At 46.6% G+C, this 23,329-nt stretch overlaps 1 protein-coding gene across 6 annotated transcripts in view; it reads left to right on the forward strand.

The window, feature by feature from the left end:
• The first annotated feature begins 13,473 nt into the window (after positions 1–13,473).
• The window catches only part of UBAP2 (ubiquitin associated protein 2), a 176,361-nt gene continuing 166,505 nt past the window's right edge, over positions 13,474–23,329 (forward strand). For 5 of the 6 annotated variants that reach the window (XM_075447220.1, XM_075447224.1, XM_075447221.1 and 2 more), the window contains exon 1: positions 13,474–13,552. The gene's annotated coding sequence lies outside the window, so the exon portion shown is untranslated. Of the gene's footprint in view, positions 13,553–19,149; positions 19,172–23,329 lie in introns of those variants that run through there. The other variant, XM_075447225.1, reaches the window with a different exon arrangement.

Below are 23,329 nucleotides of genomic sequence, written 5' to 3' on the forward strand. Positions count from 1 at the left end.
TTATTTGTTCTGAGGCAAGAGTTTCAGCCACTTTATTTTTCAAAGAAGTAAATACCTCTTAGAAGTGTTGGACAGTACAGATACCTATAGGTAGACAGTTAGGTATAGGACTAAGGGTTTCAGGAAGACCTTACATACCAAAACTGTGTCTGGCACCAGATATTCCACCATATTTTCATTGCCCAGGTAAGGGAGGCTTCTGTCCAGCTGTCGTATTTCCCTGCCTAGAATTGGGAAGGTTATTTTTTGGAGAGGAGAAATGTCCTTAAGAGATCTAAGCTTTATGCTAGAAGTTAAAATCATGTGCCCCAAAGCAGCTCCTGCATATCTATCTTCTTACACTTGGCCTCACCCTGAGGTGCTAGTTTCCATGGTCATGGACAAACTGCAGCTTTCTTTGCAGGCTGTGGGGGAACCATGTCTCCAGCTGCACTATCTCTGCTCCCTGTAGTACTGCAGTAGGCATTACTGATGCTTGTGGATGCCAAAAGAGGAAGAGGAGTCTAAAAGGCACGTGAATACTATACTGTCATCCTACTGAGCCTTATACCAAAACTCTTCAAGAGATAAAAATATATCCCTGGCCCTGGCGATATGCAAGACCTGATGGGTTAGATGTGTGATGGGATGAAGCCAGAAGGCATCAGTAGCACTAGAGCCTGTGGCTCCTGGCTTGCCTCCTGTCCCAGCTGTGGATTTGGATGAGCTTGTGGCAAGCACCCAGTGGGGAAGCCGGAGCTGAACTGCTAGTGAGCTGTGCTCTATTCCTAGATGGCCACGCTTGCTGCTGCTCCTCCTTAACACAGACCAGGTCCACCACCAGGCTAATGCTTTTGTTTCTACCCCCTAAGTAAGAAAGGGAGAGAAGGGTGAAAGGACAGTTACTTTAAGCTACAGAAAGTGCTCTGACAGTGAAGGTCACTAACTCCCCACCTGTATCAGGTGCTCCATCAAGTACAGCATCCAGACAGTGTGGGACCTGTCAGCTGACATGCAGGACCAAAAAGGACTGGGGATTGCTGAGGGCCTCAGGAAGTGCCAAGACAGTCAGTACTCATCAAGCTCCTCCTAGATGTGTGTCCATCTTAAATCTCAGCAATAAAGAGTCCAAATCCTCTCCAGCAGCTAATTCCATAATCTGTCTTGCAGGTCCCAATGCTTTCCCATTCACTGCGCAGATGAAACAAGTTTGTTCCCTTCTGTGGGGCAGCTCATCTCTTTTTGTTGGAAGGGATTTTCAGCCATTTCATGACCACGGTCTTCATGGTCCTTGGAACGTGCAACAGTCCAGGTTCCCTCAATGCTTTCTCACTGGCTGTGCTTGGCACGTGTGTGTGTGGCCAAGATGAGATTCATTGCACTCCTTGGCCTGCAGCAGGTCTATGTTGCTGTCGACTGTGCTTTTACTGTGCACTACAAGCACGTTGGCAGCACACATTATCCCTTTCAACACTCAATCTGCTGCCTGCCTCCAACTCCCAGCCCAGCTGCTGCAGGTTTGCTTGGCTGTCATCGCTTTCCTTTTTGGGTGTGTCTTGTTTCTGATCCTTGTGACTTGGGATCTCGGCTCTTGCCAGCTGGTGGCACCGCTGCTGCAGAACAAAGAAGCCAAGCCAAGGCATTGCTGTGGGAATAGTTTCATACTGGTTCTGTTGGTTCTTCCTAGCCATAGCTGTACTCATCCTGTCTGCTTCTGAATGGAGGATCAGGATAGTCTTTTCCAGTGCAAGGTGCTTTCAAGGTCCAGTAAATGAATTAATAAATTAAGAGCTGCCAGGAATGCAGTGTTTGAAGTGTTCTTTGGGCAAGGGCAGCCCATTTTGTCAAAGGCTGAAAGTGAGCGAGTTCACAGCGTATTAGAAAACAAGAACCTCTGTGCTTTGTCTCCTGACTGCCTTAGTCCCCTCCAAGCAGCCTCATCTGGAAGAACAAATGTCAGGATGGCTTCAGCCCCCTGCAAGGCTCAAGCGACTGTGTGGCCAACGTGGCATTTGGGAGCTACTGATCAGCTGCTCCAAAGTACCGCCCTGCACGGAGGGTCTTACCTTTCCCTCTTCATTAAGGTGTACCACACGCTGGGAGAGGCAACAGAGAAGCCACAGGCTGTAAGCGCAGAGCTGCAGTCAAGAGGTCAGCTTCCCAGTTGCTTGGACTGTTTGTGCCAAAGACATAAACAGAGCAAGGGTCATGTTCCAGGGATGCTGAAGTCTCAGCACAGACTTGTAGCCCCGTAATCAGCATTTGTTGTTTTTTTTTTCTTGTGTGGTTGAAAATTTCACTGTTCCAGGGGTTTCCTCACTCCACAGACCCACTGCAGTACCTGGTGCATGTTGAACATTGAGCACACAGACTCATCCACAACAGCAATTTCACAGATTGTAGGCAACTGGAAAGCAGATTCCTAGATTTAAGGTTGCCTCTGGGGAGACACAGACTGGCACTGTTGCTGTAAAATGCCTCCCTGGGTAGCTGCTGTATTCTAGGTAAGTACGCACCTAGGGAGCGATGCTGGCTAATTTCTCCATGGGTATGAGCCCTAAAAGTGGTCTCAGAGCCAAGAGGGTGAGGAATGATTAGCCAGCATTAAGAAAAACACCTGGGAAAGCACAAACCATTTCCTCGCTTGTGGTGGTGGCAGCCAGCTCCCTGCTGCTGAGGGCTGCTGGACACCACGCAGCAGCCAGGCCAGTGAGGATGCCAGTAGAGAGCCATTACACTCTGACGACTTCTGATCTCGCTCTCTGATAAAATCGCTTCATAGAGACTTTTTTCTCTTCCAGGAAAGAAATACTAGGAGTAATGATGACTTGCCATGTACATGTTACACGGGGCTCATTGAGAGGGCTTTAAACTGGTTCAAAGGGGAAAGGGGACATCACCCAGCTCACTAGGGATGAGCCCAGGCTTGGTGTGCCAGGGTCAGGGGTGAGATTGACAGCCCAGCTCAAGTGTGTCTATACCAATGCACGTAGCATGGGCAATAAACAGGAGGAGCTGGAAGCCATTATACAGCAGGACGGCTACGACTTGGTCGCCATCACAGAAACATGGTGGGACAACTCGCATGACTGGCATGCTGTCATAGATGGCTACAGACTCTTTAGGAAAGACAGACCAACAAGGAGAGGTGGGGGAGTTGCTCTATATGCGAGGGAGCAAATGGAATGCATTGAGCTGGGCCTGGGGGCAAATGAGGAATGAGTTGAGAGCTTGTGGGTTAGAATTAAGGGACAGGTTCCTAAGGGTGATATTACGGTGGGTGTGTACTACAGGCCACCTGACCAGGAGGAGGAGGTTGATGAGGCCTTCTACAGGCAGCTGCAAGCAGCCTCACAATCACAGGCCCTGGTTCTCATGGGGGAATTCAACCACCCTGACATCAGCTGGGAAGACCATACAGCTAGGCAGGCGCAATCCAGGAGGTTCCTGCAGAGCATCGATGATAACTTTCTGATGCAAGTGGTGGAGGAACCAACAAGGAAAGGCGCGCTGCTGGACCTTGTATTAACAAACAAGGAGGGACTGGTGGAGGATGTGAAGGTCGGTGGTAGACGCGGCTGCAGTGACCATGAAATGGTCGAGTTCAGGATCCCGCGTGGAGGAAGCAGGGCGATAAGCAGGATCAAAAGCTTGGACCTCAGGAGGGCTGACTTTGCCCTCTTCAAGGAGCTACTGGGAGGAATCCTGTGGGCCAGGGCTCTCGAAGGCAGGGGGGTCCATGAGTGCTGGTCGCTGTTTAAACGTCACTTCCTCCATGCTCAGGAGTGGTGCATCCCCCTGAGAAAGAAATCGAGCAAAGGAGGCAGGAGACCTGCATGGTTAAACAAGGAGCTTCTAGTGGAGATCAGGTGGAAGAGAAAGGTCCATGGAATGTGGAAAGAGGCGCACGCCACTTGGGAAGAGTACAGAAACGTGGTCAGAGCGTGCAGGGATGCGACGAGGAAGGACAAAGCCCACCTGGAATCGAAGCTGGCAAGGGATGTCAAAAACAACAAGAAGGGCTTCTTCAACTACATGAACAGCAAAAGGAAGGCTAGGGACAATGTGGGGCCGCTGCTGAATGAGGCGGGTGTCCTGGTGACGGAGGATGCAGAGAAGGCAGAGCTACTGAATGCCTTCTTTGCTTCAGTCTTCAGTGCTAAGACTGGCCCTCAGGAATCCCAAGCCCCGGAGGTAAGAGAAGAAGCCTACAGAGAGGACGACTTTCCCTTGGTTGAAGAGGACTGTGTGAGGGATCGCTTAAGCGATCTGGACGTCCACAAATCCATGGGCCCCGATGGAATGCACCCATGACTGCTGAGGGACCTGGTGGATGTCGTTGCTGAGCCACTCTCCATCATCTTTGAGAGGTCCTGGAGGACAGGAGAGGTGCCCGAGGACTGGAGAAAGGCCAATGTCACTCCAATCTTCAAAAAGGGCAAGAAGGAGGACCCAGGGAACTACAGGCCGGTCAGCCACACCTCCATCCCGGGAAAGGTGATGGAGCAGCTTATCCTGGAGGTCATCAACAAGCAAGTGGAGGAAAAGAAGGTTATCAGGAGTAGTCAGCATGGATTCACCAAGGGGAAATCATGCCTGACCAATCTGATAGCTTTCTACGATGACATGACTGGCTGGGTAGACGAAAGGAGAAAGGTGGATGTTGTCTACCTCGACTTCGGCAAGGCTTTTGAGACCGTCTCCCATAATATCCTCCTAGGGAAGCTCAGGAAGTATCGGCTGGATGAGTGGTCGGTGAAGTGGATAGAGAACTGGCTGAATGGCAGAACTCAGAGGGTTGTCATCAGCGGCGCTGAGTCTAGTTAGAGGCCGGTAACTAGTGGTGTCCCCCAGGGGTCAGTACTCGGCCCACTCTTGTTCAACTTCTTCATCAGTGACCTGGATGAAGAGTTAGAATGTACCCTCAGCAAGTTTGCTGATGACACCAAACTGGGAGGTGTGGTAGACACACCGGAAGGCTGTGCTGCCATTCAGTGTGACCTGGACAGGCTGGAAAGTTGGACAGAGGAACCTGATGAGGTTCAACAAGGGCAAATGCAGGGTCCTGCACCTGGGGAGGAACAACCCCATGCATCAGTACAGGCTTGGGGTGGACCTGCTGGAGAACAGCTCTGCGGAGAGAGACCTGGGTGTCCTGGTGGACGACAAGTTGACCATGAGCCAGCAGTGTTCCCTGGCTGCCAAGAAAGCCAATGGCATTCTGGGGTGCATTAGGAGGAGCGTGGCCAGCAGGTCGAGGGAGGTTCTCCTTCCCCTCTACACTGCCCTAGTGAGGCCCCATGTGGAGTACTGTGTCCAGTTCTGGGCTCCCCAGTTCAAGAAAGATGAGGAGCTACTGGACAGAGTCCAGTGGAGGGCTACAAGGATGGTGAGGGGACTGGAGCATCTCTCCTACGAGGAGAGGCTGAGGGAGCTGGGCTTGTTCAGCCTGAAGAAGAGAAGACTGCAAGGGGACCTAATATATACGTACAAATCTCTGAAGGGTGGGTGTCAGGAGGATGGGGCCAGGCTCATTTCAGTGGTGCCCAGAGACAGGACAAGGGGCAATGGGCACAAACTGAAGCAGAGGAAGTTCCGTCTGAACATGAGGAAGAACTTCTTCCCTGTGAGGGTGACGGAGCCCTGGAACAGGCTGCCCAGGGAGGTTGTGGAGTCTCCTTCTCTGGAGATATTCAAGACCTGCCTGGACAAGGTCCTTTACAGTCTACTGTAGGTGACCCTGCTTTGGCAGGAGGCTTGGACTAGATGACCCACAGAGGTCCCTTCCAACCCCTACCATTCTGTGATTCTGTGATTCTTTCAGGAGCATCTCTTCCCTGTTAATTGCAGGAAGCCGACTTTAGCTTTTGACCTGTATAAACAGGTTTTGACTCAAAAAAAATTACTGTCCTTGTTATCTTGGTATATATACAATAGACTGCTGCTGTTGTACTTTGAGCGCATTTGGATTTGGGGAAAGCTTTTAGTCCTGCGTTCTGGGCTGCTCAACTCTCTGCTGAAGGGGAATGGAACCATCCACAGCTTGAACGTTCTGTGCAGAGCAATAGAAAGTGACTATAGAGAACAGTCTGGCTCATAAGACATGGATTTCCCTGTCACCTTTCTTTCCAACTTACTAACACACTCTTGGAACAAGAAAAGGTCAGAGAGGTCAAGTCATATCCTTGAATGCTGGGTTCCTGTACTCCGAATGACAGGATAGTTGAGCTTGAAGGGGACCTTTGGAGATCACCTAGTCCAACCCCTGCCTCAAAGCAGGGTCAGCTAGGGCAAGATGCCCAGGGCCACGTCCAGTAGATTTTGAGTATCTCCAAGGATAAAGACTCCACAACCTTTCCAGGCAACCTGTTCCAGTATTTGGCCAGCTTCACAGTAAAAAAAGTTTCATGTTTGAACGGAATTTTCTGTTTTTCCATTTATGTGTTGTCACTGGGCTCCACTGAGAAGTCTGGCTTCATCTTCTTTAGTCACTGCCATGAGGTAAGGGACTGGTAAGATCCCCCTGAGTCTTCTCCAGTCTAAACAATCACAGCTCTCTCAGCCTGTACCTGTATGTCAGGTACGTCAGTCCCTCAATCACCTCTGTGACCCTTCACCAGACTCCATCCGGAATGCCCATGTCTTTTGTCTACTGTGGAGACCAGAAGAGGACACAGCAATCCAGACGTGTCTTAGCAGTGCTGAATAGGTGAGACGAGGGGAATGACAACCTCCCTTGATCTGCTGGCAGCACTCTTCCTAATGTAGCCCAGGATGTTTTTGGCCTTTTTGTTGTTTGCACTTACTGCAAGGGCACATGGCTGGCTTGTGTTCCACTTGTCCACCAGGACTTCCAAGTCCATCTCTGCCAAGCTGCTTTCCAGATGGTTGACACCAGCCCACACTGGCATACGGGGTTATTCCTTCCCAAGTGCATACCTTCTCATTTCCCTTCATTGAATTTCATCGGATTCCCATTTCTCTAGCCTGTTGAGGTCCCTCTGAATGGTACCACAGCCATCTAGTGCATCAGCTGTTCCTGCCAGTTTTGTGCCATCTGTGAACTTTCTGCCCCATTGTCCAAGTTGTCAATGAAGATACTCAACAGCACTGGCCCCAGGACCTAGAGTACACCACCAGTGACTGGTCTCCATCTGGACTTTGTGCCACTGATCACCTTGAACCCAGCAGTTCAACCAGTTTTCAGTCTGCCATACTGTCCATATACCTAGTCTATACTTCATCAATTTGTCTATGAGGCTGTTACAGGAAACACTGCTGAAAGCCTTGCGAAAGTCAAAATGAACAAGATCTCCTCCTCTCCCCTCATCTACCAAGGCAGTCATTTCATCGCAGAAAGTGATCAAGTTGGTCAGACATGACCTCACCAGTGTAAATTACTATAAATCCACAGTGTATTACCTCTGTGGAGAGGGACATGGGAGTGCTGGTGGATGAGAAGTTGACCATGAGCCAGCAGGTGCCCTGATTGCCAAGAAGGCCAATGGGATCCTGAGGTACCTCAAGAGGAGTGTGGCCAGCAGGTCGAGGGAGGTTCTCCTCCCCCTCTACACTGCCCTAGTGAGGCCCTGTCTGGAGTACTGTGTCCAGTTCTGGGCTCCCCAGTTCAAGAAAGATGAGGACCTACTGCACAGAGTCCAGCGGAGGGCTACGAGGATGATGACGGGACTGTAGCACCTCTGCTCTGAGGAAAGGCTGAGGGAGCTGGCCTTGTTCAGCCTGAAGAAGAGAAGGCTGCGAGGGGACCTTAGAAATGCTTATAAATCTCTGAAGGGTGGGTGTCAGGAGGATGGGGCCAGACTCTTTTCAGTGGTGCCCAGTGACAGGACAATGGGCAACGGGCACAAATTGAAGCACAGGAAGTTCCAGCTGAACATGAAGAACTTCTTCACTCTGAGGGTGATGGAGCACTGGAACAGGTTGCCCAGAGGTGTTGTGGATTCTCGTTCTCTGGAGATATTCAAGACCTGCCTGGACAAGGTCCTGTGCAGCCTGCTGTAGGTGACCCTGCTTTGGCAGGGGGGTTGGACTAGATGATCCCCAGAGGTCCCTTCCAACCCTGAACATTCTGTGATTCTGTAATTCCATGCTGACTACTCCTAATCACCTTCTTGTCCTCAGTATGTTTGGAAATGGCTTTCAGTACAATTTGCTCTTTCACCTTCACAGGGACTGATGGCAGGCTGACCAGCCTGTAGTTCCCCAAGGTCTCTCAAGCTCACCGATTTGTTCCTCCCATTGCCAGTTGCTGCACCTACAAATGGCCGTTTTATAATTTAAAGCAGATGACTGACATTTAACAAGAGTTGGCAAATAGCCTTGGATGAACTCTTCAAAACATTCTCTTGAAATATATCACAGGATAAAAATGCTTGTAATTTATCCTAAGATAAATTGGGGGAATACAGCAAATGGTGTAACATCCAGCTTCCACTTTACAACACTATTAGTTTATTCCAAATCAATTAAAGGAGTATTTATATTATCTGGAGTAAGAGAGGGCTGAGTTTCCACTAGGCCAATTAAAATCCAGCTGAGAAAGGCAGGAGCTCTGTGAGCACTGCAAGAGGCACTGTGCAACATGGTGCAAGGATGTTTAAAAGTCTCTAGCAGGGCATGAGTATATCAATGCAGCCCAGTAACTGAATTAGCTTTGCATTTACAGGACACTGCAGCTGAGCTAATCAGCCCTCCCAGAATGAACTAGTTCTGCATGTATACAACTGATTCTCTGGTTAATAAACTTCGAGTTGCCTGTAACTTAAACTAGAAAAGGAACAGATAAAATAAATTCCAGAATTTATTCTGGTATAAGCTGGTATAAGTTTTACCAGCAAAGAGATTTTTTTGCTTCCAAGAACTTTCAACCTCTTAAAGAACAATTCCTGGCATTTGTACTGGCCCACTTTTAGACAGTCTTAAAAGCACTAACAAATGGTTAGAAAAGTAGAAGTGTTCAAAAAATACCTGCTTGTTGTTCCACTAAGAAGCAGGATGCTCTAGTAGTCTCACAGTGGGACAGAAGACATGCTGCTTGTTAGCTTACGGACTCACTAGTGCAAAGTAACATTTGACATCCAGAAATCATTTTCTATCACCAGCCCTGAGGTGTCTACACCCAAAAGTTCACAGAAGCATACAGTGGTTTGGGTCGGAAGGGACCTGTGGGTTGGAAGGGACCTTTAACGATCATCTAGTCCAGCCCCCACCCTCACCAAGTTCTTTAAGAGCTGACCGGGGAAAGTTCTGGCCTCATGGACAAAATTTTAATCTTTGGAAATTTTAAGAGGCTGGAAGCATGCCACTGTTTGAGCTGGGCACAGAGAGGTGACCAGATAGCTGCGGACTACTTTCCTTGATGTCACAGGCAAAATAATGGAAAACTGGTAAAGAACTTTATTAACAGAGAATTCAAGGCTAGATATACATTTAATGGCAGGCAACAGGGTTGTGTGGGAAGTAAGTCTGTTTAACAAAGGTCTGTTTAACTCTTAGAGATTGTTTGGCCGATAAAGGTAACAGTGGGCACCTCACAGAATTAAATCGGGGAGCATAACAAAAGAAACTCAGGACTCACCATTAGCAGAGCATGCATTACATAGATCAACAACTGCCAACATCCTCCCCAAAACAGGTGCTTATAGCGAGGTTCTGTGGGATCAGTATCAGGCTCAGATGTGCTGAACTGTCTCAGCAATCTGGAAATAAGTATAAAACCACCACAGACAAAATGTTTTATGAAAAAAATTGGAGGAATGGAAAATAACAATGGGGCTAAGGTGGTTGTACAGAGCAATTTCAGATTCTGGTCAGATGAAAAAGCATCACCTTTTTCACACAGCCAAATTACAAAGTGAGAAAACTTGGACCAAGGGCTGCAGGGGGCACCTACAGAAGAGGGTCTGTCTCCAGGCACGCACTGACTCTAAAGGATGATTAAGCAGTCCAACATAAACTCCAGGATGATGCTGAGACATGAGAGACTAATGCAGCCTGCGGACGCGAGGAATTTTAATGGCCTGGGCTGTATGAAAGCTAGAGACAATGATATCATTACCCTTCCTGCCTTTAATGCCATGAATCAATGAATGGCATCTATACCATAAGGGCTTGCTTACACAACTGAAATCACAACCCTTTCAAATATAAATGTTGCTGAAGCCTTGCTTCTGCATGCACGTTAACACAATCCAACACATTGGATCCCATTTCTAGACAGCATCTTTACCAGTTTCACCCCAAGTCTAAATGCAGCAGCAATCCCTGGTACACCCAAAGGTAACATCTCTTGACACAACCCCACTTTGCATCCAAGATTTTCAACAGTTTCACTGTAACTAAAGAGAATTCCTAATTCCTGGCAAACTCAGGTCTAACCTGAAAGTCAAGCTTTGTTTCTTCATGCAGAGCCTCTCCCTTACAGAGTCTGGGTACGACTGGATTACGTTGTCTCTCTGAGGCTACTGGAGTGTGTTTTGGAGAAAGGTAGTGCTGTTGATGCAGGTGCCATGGGATAAGGCTGAAAGAAGAGTTTGCAAAGAAGAGCAGTATTTTTATTAGACCAAGTGATGTAACTGGGGCAAGAAACAGGCACAAAGAGAATACAAGCTTCAGACTAAATAGTGAAGAACTGCTCTGGAATTCAGCTCAGTTGGACTGATTGTTCAAGGAGTCTGAGGGGCAAGAGTTGGTAGTCAGGAAAGTAGAAGAGAATGTTGCCAAGTGGGGGGAAGATACACTGCAGCCCGAGCTTGTGAAGAATAAATGGTTTTCATTTCTTGTCTGTAATACAGAAGTAGAGTAGACTTCTAAACGACGAATGGGGTAATACTCTTAGCACAAATGGCTTCCCCCTACTCTCAGATGTGACTGGCAAGTGGAATGCCAAAGCATCAGAACAGTGGTTTCCAGGCTGTGGTACGTGGACTGCAGGCTGTTTAAGAAGTCTGCAGTAGGTGACTGAGAAAAGCAATCCTGAAGTAATCTTAAACATATAGTCCAGTGATCTGCACCTGCACTGGATTATTTTTCAGTAGCTGGAAAACTCAAAAGGTCGCAAATCCTTGTAACAGCAGATAAAGTCCTGACACAGGCAGTAGGTAGAATCTGTTTGCCAGGCCTGGTGAAACCTTCGCTGTGTTTAGCGCAGGGTCTCCTCTCCAAGCACGACACACTGAGTATTTGGAGCGAGGGTCACAGTCCACAAGCCTCCACCAGTTTATTCCTTTAGCTCTCCTCTGGATGCTTTGTCAGTGAAATACGCCATTTTCTCATTTATATTTACTCTGTGTACGGCAGAGAGGAGTCTACAATGCTTTTGTCCTGGTACCCTTGTTTAATTTTCTCCTATTCCAAATGCTCCTGGGCTGAATTCTGTGTGATATTCGCAGATACACTCCAGCTGGCACCACACCTTATGACTACAGCATTCCAAGAGCTCTGAGTCTTTGTTGTTGTATGCTGCACATCAAATATCCATCTTGATTCGCAAAGGATTGCTAAGTCATGATGAAAAAATGCTAATAATACTTCTTAAATTTGCACAGATTACGGAGCCACAGACATGTTTGTCACAAAGCTTGTGAAACTTTGTTTAGAGCTACAATTAATTCCCTCCCCCCAGTAGTAATAAAACAAAATATCAACAGCTGCCTCAAGGAAATCAACACTACCTGTGCACTGTTTGGTCTGAATTTCAATTTAGCTCTAAAGGACCCTCTTATCTTATTGGGAAAAGATGGGAGCAGGGAAGTCTTGCTGCTTCCCAGCAGTAGGAACTGTTCTAGCTCCAGCCCATCTACGTAACAAACATCAAGGTCATCCCAGGACACAGGCTGCTTAAATCCGTCTACTCTGTCTAGGCAGAGAAGACAGAAGCATGAACAACACTGATTAATATTCAGATATTGTGTAGGGTAACATGAGATTTGATGACCTCTCTACTTACGTGGAGAGTATGGAGTCAAGGGACAGATGATGAGCAAACAGCAGTAAAGGAAATAAGAGCACAGAAAAGGTCAAAAACCATGCGACTTATCACTGGACGCACCAGGGGCTGAACAGTCTGCTGTCTGGTGCCCCTGTCCCCTTCATGAACCCTGCCTGCTCAGGACAGTGCCGAGCAGGGACCAATTTCTACATAGGCTAAGTGAGCCCTGCCTTAAAGTGCCAGGCCTTCCTTACAAAGAAGGGATGCTAGAAGGGTACAACAGCTACATTTTGGGCAACCAGAGGTGCTATACGGCACGGGAAAAAAGCACAGCAAGAAACAGCCTAAAAGTAAATTTTTTTTTTTTTTCTTTCCCTTGCTCACAACCTGAAACACCTTTTCTTGGGGAGTCAAGCAACCCTCCTTTCTTGCCATCTGCCTTGTCACCATCCAGTCTGGGTTGCCAGAAGCTACACCAAGTGCTCTGACGCACACCCCTGCTGTGCCACACGCTCGCCGCTCACCCATAGTCCCTAGCACAACTTACATGCCCTTTTTTCTCCTGCGGTGCACCTGTCCTTTATCCTGGGATTCCTCCACATCAGTGGGGTTCCTCCCTGTGTCCAGCCTGGCAAGAGTGTAACACTTGAATTAACGTTAGCGCAGCATTGGTTCCAGTTTCCTGTCTGCTCAGGCATTGGTCTCAGCAACTGCGGAGAGGGAAGGCGAAGGAACTGTTTGACTCTCTCGTCGTGCAGATTGTTTGGGATATCAAGCAGGTATGGGCTGAAGCCCCCAGGGGAACAATAACCAGAGAAGGAACAAGGGAGGTCGAGGAAGCCCAGGACTTGTCAGCTCAGCTAGAACGCTGCCTGGGACGGAGGCACCAAACGTAACGAATGAACATGAACAGACCATCATCTGTCACACCGACCACTCGCAATCAGCCCCGCCAGAACTCCCTATGGCGGAAAATGAAAGCCGCCTTCAAATAACAAGTGAAACCTTAAAAAAAAACAAAACCAAGGCTGGTTCGATCCGCTCCTTCGGCCGGCGAGAGAGGAGCCGAGCGACGGCTCTCAGCGTCCACCCTGCTCCCACAGCCGCTCCGCGGGGGCCCAGGCTGCTCCGCCGGGCGCTGGGCCTCTGCCTCCCTGCGGCCTGACGGACCACCCTTGCCGCTGGGGCTCCGCCGGCGCGTCAGACCCTGCTCGGAGCCGCCCCCGGAGCGGCCACGGCCTTCCCCCGGGGTCGGCAGGGCCTGCAGCGGCGGGGCGGGCAGGCCCCGCGGCTCCCCTCAGCGCGGCCATGGGCGGGGCCAACCGCGCCGGGGGCGGAGCTACGATCACGTGACGGGAAAAAAAAAGGCCGGCTTCCCCCGCCTTGCTCAAGTGGTGCCGGGGGGGGGGGGCGAGGGGAGCGTTAGGCGGAAGGGCCGGTGGATGGGCGCGCGCTGGCGAGGCGTGGTAGGCGAGCGCGCGGCGTCGCGTCGCTTTACGTCACGTGGCGAAGGTGGGGGGGCGGCCTCGCGCGCGCGTGGAGGAGGAGGAGGAGGAGGGCGGCAGGGAGGCGGTCACGTGACGGTGGTGGGCGCCGCTGCTGCTTTGTGAGCACATTGGGCAGGTACCGCGCGGGGGGGGCCGGGGCCGCGCGCGCCCGCCGGCTGAGGGAGCGGGGTGGGGGGGCGCGGGGCGCGTCCTCCTCCCCCTTCCCCTTCCCCTCCCTCACACCGCGGTCCGGGCGCGGCCGCTGCTCCCTCAGCGGCCTGAGGCGCCCGGGACGGGCCTTCCGGCGGCGGGGGGCGACGGGCCCGTCGCCCCCCGCCGCCGGAAGGCCCGTCCCGGCCCCTGTTCCCCATCCCGCCGGGAGGTTTTATGTGGCGGCGGGTGTCGGTCAGGGCCGCCCCTGCCCGGCTGCGGAGAGGGGTGGGGGGCGGCGGCGGCGTCTGAGGGGAGGCGGCTCTGCCCTACTTTTCCTCGAGGCCGCCCCGCGGGAAGCTTCGCCCTGCTCTAGATTGCCGCCCACTGTCCCTTCTCCCCTCAGGGGCGCGGGTAGGGGTCGCTGAGTAGGCCGCGGTTGCGGGCAGCTCCCCCCCTGCTCCAGGGGTCTTGTGAGGCGGGGGAGCCCGCCCGTCCCCCCCTCCCCCCGGTGGGTGCCGGGAGAGGTGGGTCAGCTTTCCGCCCTCTTCCGTTAGAGAGAGGGGGTCCTGCACCCCGTTTTCCTTCTTTCTCATCTCCTTACAGCAGGGGGGGTTTCCTCCCCTGCCGGGTGTGTGCTTCTGGCTCTGTGGGCTGGAGGCGTGTGTGAGGAAAAGGGGGTGCGGCTGGAGCCCTCAGGGGAGAAGCGGGGCTGGTGGAGGGGGGCATGCCTTTGGCCCCTGCCCAATCTCAGGTCAGGCCGAAGGAGGGCTGGCGGCACGGGAAGGGAACGAGTGGGTGAATAACTATTGATTTGCGCATTGTGTAGCGCTTTACTTCCATGTTGTCTTTCTCCATCTCCTTCCCGGATGCTCTCTCGCCGGTGGGGGTGGGGGATAGGACAGCCGTGTCATGGTCACAGCTACAGAATTTACTGACAATAGCATCTCGGCAGCAACAGTAGGTTACTTGAGGACATGGTGACGAAGGAACTGTTCTGTCTGTTAACCTTCTTCACCTAGTCCTTCGTCACCCCTGGTTATGTGTGGTTGCTGAGAACTGGAAGTCAGGGCAGGGCTTTGCTGTTGGGCTGGCTTATGTTGCATTTGGAAACAAAAAAGAAAGCTCTTCTGTGTTTGCTCTGGTTGCTGAAGACAATCACAGCGGGAAAGCTCACTGATAGAAACCCTTCTGGCAACAGACTGAGTGCAGAAAGGGGCCTGGTGCACCTTTGAACCTGGTAGCAAGGATCTGAACTCTGATGTGAAATAGATTTAAAAATATGTGCTGAAATGTCTCCAGTGCTGTTGAATGCCACCTGGGAGCCGTTCAGGGTGAACCTGGTTTGAAGCTTCTCATAGGTGTGTTCACATCAGGAACATGGGCTTGGTGTGGAGCTGTGTCAGGGGGTGCTCACGAAGGCCAGCCCACTCTGTCTCTAGCTGCCAAGCAGCAGTCAGTCTCTAGTCCTTTCAACTTTAGTAAATGCTTAATGCTTATGATACTGCAGCAAATGAAGACGATAGCCTCTGGGGCAGTGGTAGCTGGTGAAATGGAGGGGCTGTCCTGGCGTGAGAGCAGCTGTTTTTTTCAGGGACAGAAATTGGAGCTGGATGTGTGTGGAGGGAAGGGAGGGGGAGGATGTGCAGGGCTGGAGGAGCAGCACTTGCCATGGTACGGAGCCCTTCACAATAGACGTCAGCGACTCAACCTTCTGAGGCTTTGCTTTTTTAATATTTACCAGGCCCTTTTAGCCATTCCCTTAGTTATATCATGTTCTCCAGTGGAATCTGGTTTTGGATTCCTACCTGGCTGACTCAGTATTTATACCTGGGCCCAATCTCTCTGTGGTGGTTTGACCTAACTTGTTTAAAGAATTTGTTTTTAACCTTACACTAGGTAACTTGAAAGCAAGCAAGGCTAAATCACTTTGCAGCATTAATGATGTTTTGGGACTCCTGGAGGGTTACATGGAGAAACTGGATGAACGGGTGTAAACCAAGTTTGATGCAGAGTCTGGAAAATGAGATAGCTTTTGTGTTTGTAACCTCAACAATCTTGGTAACTTATAGGAGGGAGGAGTGGGAATTCGACAAGATCTATTTGGCCTTGTTCTAGTTCCAGTTTTGTTAGCATATTGATTTTAAAAAGTGTTTATAGTAATAGAAATAAACGCATGGAAATTCAGGAATTTAGGCCATTTCACTTGCATAGTTTTGTCCAGTCCTTAAAAAGCTCATGGTGCCATGACTTGCAAAAGGATTTGACTGTTTGAGCGGACTTTGGAGTTACAGGCTCACTACTAAAATCTAAAGAAGCTAAGGGAAAACTCAACAAAAAAAGTCTTGTCTGTTACCAGAAGCTGTTATTTTATTTTTTTTTAGTTCTTCCAATTTTTAAGCTACCATTTTAGAACTTGGAAGCAGATTTTTGATGTTTTATATTTCTTCCAAGGACTTTTATGTGATGATTTCCTCATAAATGCCATTTTTTGTTATGTTTTGTATTTGCTGATGGTGTGCCCCTAGAGATACTGATCATAGCAGAATAGTATGTTGATTAGTAGTGCTGGAGAAATGTATGTGTCATGGACTGTTAATACTATGACAGTAATTAGTATTGATAGTGTTACTATTCATAGTGATGTTTACTTGCAATTTCAGTGGTGTTTCGTACCAGTACCTGGAATAGGTTCTTCCTGAAAAACAGGAACACAACTTTATACCTTTTATTAACGTTTTTATTTATATTTGTCTCTTATTTGGTTAAAGGACATGAGCAGGACTCTGCAAGACCTGTTTGGGCTTGCAACAGCCCCATATAACCTTGGTAAAAGAGAGGCCAAGTGACTGGTCCCCTTTAGAAGATGACAGATTAAAGAAACTCAGTGTTGTATTTGTATACCTCACAAGTACTGAATGGAAGGTGCTGGAGGAAATACACATAATAGCCACTTCAATGTTGTTATTCTGCTGGAGTTTTTTGTTGAATTTTGTTTTTTTTCTGATACAGTCTGCTCACTTGTAGCCCATTGCATCCTCTTTGCTTTTCAGAGAAGACCTAGTTGAGACTTGTATTAGTTTTCATATAACTTCCCTGAACAGGTTACGTTCACTAAAGTGAGAGCTGTCATGAAAGGCTGTGAAGTAGCTCGTTTGCAGTTACTTAAGGTTCATATTTTACAAAAATGTTACAAAGGATTTCTCTGTTTTGCTCTAATGTGAAAGTCCACAGTCTTTAATTTTGGCCGTCTTAACTGGCAATTTGTTGGAACTCTCTGCCTACCTGGGGCTCCTGCAGTCGTTGCTTTCACAGGTGTGGTACCTTCCGCCCTTTTCCCCCCACTACTTCTCAGTGCTGCGAAGAGTCAACAGTGACTAGAGACAGATAGATTAGATGTGATACAGTGTGATGCCAAACTTCTCATGGCTTACCCGGCTTGCTTTTAGTACATCATAACTGTTTTTCTGAGCTTATTGTTTTATTTATGTTATCTCTAGATTGTAAGACTTGTAAGATAGGTTATGTGCACAACTTTGTGCAGTGTTCTTGGATGGAGTTGCTTCTTCTCAGTTCTATTGAAGTGATCTTTTTTCTTCTTTTTTTTTGTCCAGCTGTCTTTGTGGAAGCTGCAAGATATTGTGGCTTCTTTTAAAGTTAAGCTTGTCAAGCTTTTTTTCCTCTTCCTCCCTAGTTTATTAAATCAGTCTTCCAGCAGATGTGCTTGGAAGAGTCCTTAACCTGGCTGGGTGAAGTATTTTGCATTAAAAACAGTGAAATGTTTCCCAGATTGAGAGAACTTTGATCTTTCTCAAGACTTAAGGTTTGCCTGAAGTAGTGCTCCTATGGTGAACTTTATGGTTTTGTTTCTTTGCTTTATCGTACAGGAAATACAGTTTATTCCAGATCTGCACAAGATGCAGGTTCAATGAGTGAAGAAAACGCAAATACTTTCTTTATCTCCAGATTTGAATCATCAGGTTGCGCTTTTTTAATGAGAATTTTAATGAGGCAGGGAGGGAAGTCTGTCTTATCAGTTAGGCAGCCCTGTGTTTGAAGGTGTAAAACTTGGATTCAGTAGCTATGATCTTATTACTAAATATTTTTAGTGTTTAGCTGTTGAGAAAGTCCTTTTGCAGTTTTACTGTGTGTAGCATAGGTTTAATCTAGAACATTTCCGTTGTATTTTTTATGATTAAAAAACTGTTCCTAGAAGTAGGATGATGCTTTATAGACCATACTGAGATTGCTTTTGAGGAAAGAAAAAGATTTTTTTTCTACTGTGTGTGTTTTGTTAAGTGTTTTGAGGACAGTGGATATAATAATATAGAATGCAGCATATGGCTTCTGAAAGCTTTTTTGTTTCCTCTTTCTCTTTGGTTTTAAATGTTAACTGAATCACGGCTATTTTATGGTAAACATGTGACCAGTATCTTTTATTATCACATTGTCCAAGTTTTCCTGTATTTGAAGGCTGTTGCTGATCTCTTCTTTTTTTTTCTTTCTGCGTTTACATTCTTCCTGATTTTTAGACTTGCATGTTGTCTTAGATGCAGTTTCATCTGCGTGAATGTGAAAGTAATCTTGGTGTCAAACCCTGCTCTGCTCTTGGACTGTATATAATACATGGTGTTCGAAAAATTCTGATCTGTGGCTTGGATGGGTTGTAGCCTAAGGGACAGATGTCTTCTGTTCCTGGGTTTTTATTTCAGCTTTCAGTCACACGTTCTTCAGATTGCTGACTTATGATCCATTTTGAGACTGACATAAGAGAGACCTAAGTTACTGATGTTATCTTTGGGTGACTAGATGTGATGAGGGGGAGCAGGACTGCACTTCCCAGTCTTGTGCTTCATTTTCTTTTATTAGCCACTAAATGAATTTCTGAGTGTTTTGAACATGGGGTAAGTACCAAGAAGTAAATGTCCGAAATAGTGTTTAGAGAAAGATTGAAATAGTGTTAGGAGCTTGGTGCAGGCAAGCTATGGAGTATGCAAAAGTGGTTTCTTTTCAGTGTTTGAGAAAGCCTTGTGGCTTCTGACATGCGTCCTCAACCTGTTGGGTTTCTTTGCTGCTGCTTCATGTCTGGATAGCAGCCATGCCCAGGAACTTTTCTTTGCATCTTAGGTAAAAGACGCTTATTACCTTTCTTGAATAGTTCTCTGTTATGTTTGCAACTATAAAACTCTTTGCAACTTTATACCTTTACTCCAGCTTTCATTATTCACCATTTTATGTAGCAGTGTATATTGCTGGATTTGAAGTCCCAGTGACTTTTGCCCTGCCTGATTTAACTGAAGATAGACATTCACTTGTTTTTCTTTATGTGAGTGTCTGAGCGGAAATGCTAGAGCTGGAGTTCTCCCTAATGAAGCTTGTGGGGCATTTTTGATAACAGCTTTTCTGTTATAACACTTCCTTCACTTTTTAGTTCACTTAATCACAGACTGACTGTGGTTGCCAGGGACTTCTGGAGGTCATCGTCTACTGATGCTCAAGCAGGGCCACCTACAGCAGGTTGCCCAGGACCGTGTCTGGACAACTCTTGAATATCCCCAAGGATGGAGGCTCTACCACCTCACTGGAAAACCTGTGCCAGTGCTCGGTCAGTCTCACAGTAAAAAAGCATTTCCTGATGTACAGACAGAACCTCCTGTGTTTCAGTTTATGCCTATTGCCTCTAGTCCTGTCACTGGGCACTGCTGGAAAGAGCCTGGCTCTGGCTGTGTACCTTCCCTTCAGGTATTTGTATACATTGAGAAGACAACCTCCCCAAAGCTTTCTTCTTCGTTGTGTTAAATTATTTGGCATATGTAGTTCTTCAGGCAAACTCAAGACTATATGTTGTTACATGCCTTTGAGAAGGAGATGGATTAAGGACTGAATTTAGGAGGGGTGGTGATAACAGTAATTCATGACTCTTGATAGGTAGAGAGATGCATGAGTTAGGATACAAGGGATATGCGTTTAGGGAAACTTCTGTGAAAACACAGTAAGATGCATTTTTGAGATCAAAATCATTTATGTGCTTGCAAAGAAGGAGTAATTGGCTGTCTTGGCTCTAGCTGAAGACTATAATTCAGCAGTTCTGTGAGGGAGAAACAGGTCAATCATTTGGTTATCTCATAGTGATAAAACTGCCCAAGTCCTGTGTGTTCTGTCTAGGAATTACCTGAATTGTGAATGAGGGTTTAATGTACATACAGTGTTTAGCAGAGGTTAGGCTGAGTGCTTACTGTACTTCTGCATATTGATCAGTTAATTTTATGAAGTTGTGTGCATCAAAACTATTTTTAAAAGTACTTTTTAGTGAGACTAAAGCCAAAACTTTGCAGAATTATATGACTCCTGCTAAATTAGAAGTGAACTGGATCAGCCTATTTTTCCTGTTCTGGCAAATCCAGCTCCCTTCCCCCAAATCCCAAGGACTCTCACAACTATAGACAAAGGTTTAATTAAAGTAGATGGTTAAAATTACTTTATAGTTAGGGATCTTGAATTTGAGAAGTGCTGGGACATCTCTCTTTGTACAGTCCTCTGAAATGAAACATCAGTGAGATTTAGTTTCTGCTAGGAAACCTACCTCAAATATGTATGTGACTTATATCCCTTGCTGATTCTGTTGATTGCTAGGGAATGCTTTTGAGTACTTCAGCCAGGGGAAAGAGGGAAGCCAAAATTTGTAACTTTCATGTTTCTTCTCAATAAAGAAATCCGTTAAAATAACTGATCGGCAGAAGGCATCCTAGGTGTTTCTTTAGTTATGAAATGTCCTATCTATTAGAAAATATGATAAAATGTAGGGCAGGAAACTACAGAACCATCCTTTTTCAGTTGATTTTAATATCTAAGCAAAATTGTGCACAAAAACGTAGTGAGTGATGCATCTTACCGTGCAGGCCAGAACAAGCAGGTTTTTGAAAACTGAGTCAGCCTGTGGTAACTAAAACCTTTTCAACCTAGCAAAAAACAAGTTGTTTTTATGGGATTGGAGCTGAAGGTTGAGAGAACAAATGAAAGAGTTTAGCAAATAGAGTTGGCATCATTTTCCTCACCAGGACTTTGTTCCGGAGTGGTGGGTGGCCGGGAACTGGTTTTGTGGTTGTAGGTCCCCCTTGTCAACAGACCCTGACTGAAGAGCTGACATGCAACTCTGCCTTCTCTTCCAGTTGCTCCATGGTACTGGAGGTAAGTTAGGATCAGTTGTTAGCATGTTCTTTTGATGGTACATTCTCTTCTTGACTCAATATGCAGGTCTTAATGTGACATGTAGAGAGAGAGGAACAGAATGAGTTGCCTGTGGAGGAGCAGGAGGAGCATGTGGCTTGGAGGTAGTTACAAGACAGGTTTGGGGTTGGGGAAGATGGAGGAAGAGTCTGGTATTCTTGATCACTGGTATGATGGGTTGCCACTTTGATTTGTTTGTTCAAATTATCCAGTCTGGCTCATAGCAGCAGAAATGATATCATTAAGGCTGGTGAACCTTAGGTGTGTCTTTACAAACAACAAACAAAATTCCTGCTTTGATGAACTGCGCTGAAAGCGAGTAACGGGAATGCTGGGAACGATGGGCCCTGGTGAAATACTTGCGAAGGAGGAAGGGGTCTGTGTTCTCTGCATACCTATTGGCTATTCAGTCTGCATGGTGAATTATTTGACAGTGCGACTGTGTTGCAGTCTTTTGAACCGGTGTTGCTCGGTTAGTGTGTAGTGGCTAGGGCTTCAGTAATGTGAACTGGAAAGCTGGGAGAATGTTTTGCATCTTATTTCTCCTGGTATTCCTATAAATGCATTTTTGTTCTGCATTTATGAGTGTGTGTAGTGCAGCATTGATGAGTTGCCTTTTTTCGCAGACATTTATATATGAACAGACATGCTGTGAAAGTTTTTTTAAGATGGTCTCTTTGTTCTTTTTTAAGGGAGAAAGGTTGAAGGGGAAGGGGATCAGCTATCTCTTCTGGCACTCATAACAGTGGGGAAATTTAGCTCTGTTTAGAGATTCACTTAGTCCTTCTGTTGAATAAAATGAGACCGTTACCACCTCTTAGACTTGCTGAAAAATCTCAGCTTTAGATTTCTCAGTTTCTCTGCTAGGTGAAGTGACCTCAGATAAGCATATCTCAAACACTGTGCTAAACTTAGCTAAAATGTATATCTAAACTCCACTTATTTTATTGTAGTTAAAGCCGCATTTGGCTGAAGACAACATGTAAGAGACTGATAATAGAGCTTTACACTAGGTTGGTTTATCCAAACACATATTTGGGTATTGTGACTCTATTGCATTTTAGGCTTGTATGATATTTGTGGCTGGGGAGATGTGGAGCTCTGCTTTCTTGAAATCTGAAAGACCATCTTGGAAGAAGTGGTATGCTTAGCTCTTCCAGGACTTTTTGTGAATTGACCTCCCAAGCAGTTCAACTTCTGGGATGTATCAAAGTTTGTTGAAATACTGACTCACAGTATTTAGCCTCCACCCCTCTTTTTTCAGAATTTGTATGTATTTTTAAAATGACCTGAATTTCTAATTAAAAGAAAAAAAAAAAAGTGGGAAGATGCCCTCAATTTACTTTTCCAAAGCCTGTATAAAATTAAGTTTTTTATTAAGCTTCCGATCAGTAAAAGAGGAAAGAAAAAGCTCCCCAAATCTTACTTTATAGAAGATGCTTTGAGTATTTTCCAGTTATATTTAAATCCAAAACATCACTGCTCCAAGAGTCTCAAGGTTAATCAAAACATTATCATATGTTTCTGGAACTTAGGCTTTGAAGTCCTTCACAGCAACTGAATGTTTAACTGAAGCTCTGGATGAGTTCAGCCAAAGAAATACTTGTTTACAGTGTAAAAATTTTAGATGAACATGAGTGTACTTTTGACTCTTAAACAACTTGCATTTCAGTCATGGTGAAATCTCTAGTGACAAGGGAGGTCCGGATAAGCATTCGTTTATGTTCAGTTGTCTGTGAAGTAGGATTACAGCCTTTTGTGGGTTCACCTTACTGTATAAGGTTGACTTTTTGGTTTTGTCTTTGTTTTTCTGAACACTTAATGTCACTGTGTTCACTGTGTTCCTTCGGCTTTTTGTTTTGTACCTTTTTAAATTTGATAGGTTGGGCTCTTTGTTTTATTCTTTTTTTAATTTGATAGGATTTGTGATTATTCAGTTGTACAGAGGTTTTTGTTCCAAATGTGCTTGTATATTAGAACATACATTAAAGTCTAACTGATAATTTCTGATATAGAAGGCCTTAGTCCTTGTCCTTTGTGTTCTGGGAATTTTCTGGGTTTTATTCATTGTGTATATAACATTTGAGAACTTAGAACGGTTTTAAGGGAAGTTATGTCTCTGGCTTTGGGAATGAGGTAATCTATTTAAACATGCTTTTTCCTTCCCTTTCTTCTTCCTCTGGCAAAAAAATTCTAAAAAGAGCACAAAACATTTTTCTTGGATGTATTTGTAGCTCTTCAAATGGACTTTCATGAATAAGTGCAAGTAAAAATTCTACTCCTTGAAGTTGCTGTTCTCAGCAGTTGCATGTATACTCAGCAAAGTTTAAATGCAGTGTATTGAGACATGGAAAAATGGAGGGACCAAAAGGACAGTGTCTACTCAGATGCGGCTTGTGTGCTTTCAAAAAAACAACCACCCTAAACTCCTGCAGAAGTGCGAGTTTCAGTGTCCCGAAGGTGAGACAGTGAGCAGCCTTTTAGCAGTTTGCTTTCTGTTGATAACAGCTTTGCGTGAACACTGCCCTTCTAAATG

The sequence above is a fragment of the Opisthocomus hoazin genome, chromosome Z (genome assembly GCF_030867145.1).
Source record: "Opisthocomus hoazin isolate bOpiHoa1 chromosome Z, bOpiHoa1.hap1, whole genome shotgun sequence".
Classification (NCBI taxonomy): domain Eukaryota; kingdom Metazoa; phylum Chordata; class Aves; order Opisthocomiformes; family Opisthocomidae; genus Opisthocomus; species Opisthocomus hoazin.